The 4,349-nt window shown below is 38.2% G+C and overlaps 1 pseudogene; it reads right to left on the bottom strand.

The window, feature by feature from the left end:
* Positions 1 to 768: 768 nt before the first annotated feature.
* Positions 769 to 3,215, bottom strand: LOC118146767 (high mobility group protein B1 pseudogene; annotated as a pseudogene).
* Positions 3,216 to 4,349: the final 1,134 nt, after the last annotated feature.

Raw genomic sequence — 4,349 nt, 5'->3', positions numbered from 1 at the left:
CAATAACTTATAGTTAAGAGCAAAAATATTATGAAATTTTGGGAGTATGTCATCAGTGCCGCTCTCTGCTCTTTGTGCACCAAGAATTATTAAACATAGAATTTTGACATAAAAGTGAGTTAGCAGGTTAGAATCTTTAAAGCGACCAAAAAAAAAAATTACATAATAATAAAGGGGTCAATTTCGTAAGTGAACATATTAATTGAAAATCTATATGTACTCAAGATCAGAGCACCTAAATATATGGAGCAAATATTAACAGATTTGAAGGGAGAGAGAGACTGCAATACAGTAATAGTGAGCAACTTCAATATCCCATTTTCAGCAATGGAGAGATACCGAGATGGAAAATCAGGAAAGAAACATCAGACTTTGTGTTAGGCTGTTCTTGCATTGTTATAAAACAATACCTTACACTGGGTGATTCATAAACAAAAGAGGTTTAATTGGCTCACAGTTGTTCAGTCTACACAAGCATGGCACCGGGATTTGCTTGGCTTCTGGGGAGGCCTCAGAGAACCTTTATTCATGCTAGAAGGTGAACTGGGACCAGACACATCACATGGCCACAAGAGGAGCAAGGGAGAAATTGGGGAAAGTGTGACACACTTTTAAACAACTAGATCTTGTGAGAACTCACTATTGCAATGACGGCACTAAGGGGATGGTGCTAAAACATTAATGAGCAATCCACTCCCATGATCCAGTAGTGTCCCATCCTCCAAAGTTGGAGGTTACAATTCAACAGTAAATTTAGGGGGACAAACATCCAAATTATATCAGACTTAATGTGATATTCTAGAACAAATGGACCCACCAGACATACACAGCACATTCCAGCCAACACAAACGGACTCTTCTCAAATTAACACAGAACATTCTCCAGCATAGTTCATATGTTAGGCCACAAAACAAGTTTTAGCAAATTTAAGAAGACCAAAATCATATCAATTATCTTTTCTGACTATACTGGAATAAAAATAGAAATCAATTAACAGGAAGTTTCATTGAAAATAACAAATATGTGGAAATTAAAAATATGCTCCTAAACAATGATTGGGTCAATGAAGAAATTTAAAGGGGAAATGAAAGAATACCTGGAGACAAAAGCAGCTCTCAAAGGGAAGTTTATAGCATTACACCTACATAAAAAATAGAAGAAAAGTTGTCAAATGAAATGAAAAAACTGATGTAACATCTCACAGAACTAAAAAAAGAACAACCTATGACTAAAGTTAGCAGAAGAAATCACAAATATCAGGGAATATGTAAAGGAAATAGAAAGTAGAAAAACTACAGAAAATATCATCCAAAATAAAAGTTGAGTTTTTTGAAAAGCAAAACAAACTGACAAAATTTTAGCTAAAGAAAGAAGGCTCAAAATCAGAAATGGAAGAAATGATATTACAATTGATAGCATAGAGATAAAAAGGTCATAAGAGATGACTATGGAAAACCATATGCCACCAAATTGGACAACCTATTACTTCATTTTAACAGCAAGAAGGTGAACTTCTTAATAGGAATCTATCCTATTTTTCAGGAATTTAAGGAATAGTGAGTTCAAATGCTGTTTTGGTGACATAACATCCAGCTGCTTTCTCTGTCAATAATTCTTAGTTTCTTTCTTTTTCCCACTAGGTATTTACAGAATTGCAATAGTTACAATTTAATCATGATTACTAAATTTTCACTCTATCAGGCCACTGATTTGGGGGAGTTGTTATGCAACACATTCTCATAGATCTTGAATATGATTTTAAATGAATCAACACTCTACAGAGCTTCATTAAAGGGGTGGAAGATAGGAATCCTTGAACAGGCTATTAAGTATGCACTTCCTGTTCTCTTTTTTCTTAACAAACGATCTGACTCCTTTACTTTATCTCATTATTTTCCAGCAGTTTAGTCATCTTCTCTGACAAATAACATACAAACTAAACCAATACTGTGGTATGATCTTCGTCAGAGAAGATTAGTGGCCAGACTATGAAGAGAGAGAGGTTTTGAAATCTCTCTCTCTTTTGTTTTTACTAATAAAAAAAATTGTATTTACTTAGAAGCATTCAGAATGTCAACAAAACAGCTGCAACTTTTTTTATTTTGCAATTACAGAGTGGTATTCAGTTAACAGAACAATTATTTTGTATAAGCTGCATCAGAGACAACTGAAAATGAAAAAACTACCATCCCCATATATAACTAATTTGTGCTGTGCACCAAGAAGAACCTGCTTTAAATTTCCATGCCAAATTACAACCCCCATACTGTACCAGCCAAGGTTAGTGGCTATTGAAAATACCACCAGGACAGGTGGTAAAGACACATTCGGTAGTATGTTAACTATACAAAAAAAGACACTGTACAGTTTAAAAACAAATCTTACACACCCTTACATTTCAACTTTTTTCTTTAAAAGGAGTGAGTTGTGTACAGGGGGGTTCAATGCTTTATAGAGAAGAAAACAAAACTGCGCTAGAACCAACTTATTCATCACCATCATCTTCTTCATCTTCCTCTTCTTCCTCATCCTCTTCATCTTCCTCATCTTCCTTCTTTTTCTTGCTTTTTTCAGCCTTGACAACTCCCTTTTTGGCTGCATCAGGCTTTCCTTTAGCTCGATATGCAGCAATATCTTTTTCATACTTTTCCTTAAGCTTCGCAGCCTTCTTTTCATAAGGCTGCTTGTCATCTGCAGCAGTGTTACTCCACATCTCTCCCAGTTTCTTTGCAACATCACCAATGGACAGGCCAGGGTGTTCTCCTTTGATTTTTGGGCGATACTCAGAGCAGAACAGGAAAAAGGCCGAAGGAGGCCTCTTGGGTGCATTGCGATCCTTGAACTTCTTTTTTGTCTCCCCTTTAGGAGGAATATAGGTTTTCATTTCCCTCTCATAATGGGCCTTATCCGCCTTTGCCATATCTTCAAATTTTCCTTTCTCTTTAGCAGACATGGTCTTCCACCTCTCTGAGCACGTCTTAGAAAACTCTGAGAAGTTGTCTGAAGCATCTGGCTGCTGCTTCTTATGCTCCTCCTGACAAGTTTGCACAAGAAATGCATATGATGACATTTTGCCTCTTGGCAAAATCTTAGGATCTCCTTTGCCCATGTTTAGTTATTTTTCCTCAACGAGGCACAGAGTCGCCCAGTGCCCGTCTGGCTCTCACTTGCCCTGGCGCTGTCTCTATGGAGCTCAATGTACTGCAATGGCTGTGAGAGTGGGAGCCAGACGCCGAAATCTCTCTTAAGCATGAAAACTTGGAGAGATGATCAAATGCCTAAAGACAATTTTTTGTGTGTGTGTGGAAAAATCGCTGTGAGAAACTTCTGGGGTCAAAAGACTTCTGATGAGCACAGGCAGTCTTCAAGGAGGTTCAGTAAAGATATGCAGATCCACATATATGACTCAAGAATGAATAGAGATCTGGGCATGAAGGGAGCTTCCCTCCTTCTCCTGGAGGTTTAAACTAGGTTCACAGTAGGCAGGGACTCTGCCTCATTTTTCATTTATCCATGAGGCATGAAGTAAATATTTGTTGGATAAATGAATGAATAGCTCCATTCTGTTAGCATAGTGCCTAAAACAAGTAGTGTTCAAAACGTACTACTGAATGATGGCATGAGGTATAAATACATGCCTTTATTGTTGGAAGGGAACCTGGATATAGGTATGCTACTATGGTCAACTTTACCCCACTCCATACCCACATCAAGCAGGCACCTGAATTGGTGGTAGCTGCCTAGAGTAAGATGGAAATGGACGTGAAAGGCACTGGCCCTGGGAGAAAGATTCAACCTCCCTGTCCCATTCCCTGGCTCCTTTTGCTCCCACCCAGCTAGTCAGCCCTGCAGACCAAGGAAGAATTGGGCATATGCCTTTAATGATGGGGGGGTGGGTATCAGGGGAAGTAGGTAGAAATTAATTTGGGGAAGGGAACCAGAAATAACAATGGGTTTGAAAGGCACCAGTTATAAAGCAATGGCTTGCCTGAATTCAACCTTTTAATAGAAGAACCTAACAGTGAATTACCTCATTGTTTCGCCAGTACATCTTCCTTTGTTCTATTCATAGAATCATAAAAAATATGAGGTGGGAAGTAACTGTAAACATACTTGCTGCCAACACCCTCATTTTGCAAATTAAGAAAGAGCCCTTTACACCCAAGCATCCTCAAGTCACACACTCATTACTAATGGGTAGGAACTTTGTCACTCTTTCTGCCTTTTCACCCCATCTAGTCCATCCCCAAGAAAGGGATTCAGTATTAGTCAGTTTTCACACTGCTATAAAGAAATACCCAGAATTGGGTAATTTATAAAGGAAAAAGGTTTGTTTGACTCACAGTTA

The sequence above is a fragment of the Callithrix jacchus genome, chromosome 13 (genome assembly GCF_049354715.1).
Source record: "Callithrix jacchus isolate 240 chromosome 13, calJac240_pri, whole genome shotgun sequence".
In the NCBI taxonomy this organism is placed as follows: Eukaryota; Metazoa; Chordata; class Mammalia; order Primates; family Cebidae; genus Callithrix; species Callithrix jacchus.
The sequence above is the reverse complement of the archived record's forward strand: the minus strand, read 5'-3'. Positions and strand labels throughout refer to the sequence as shown.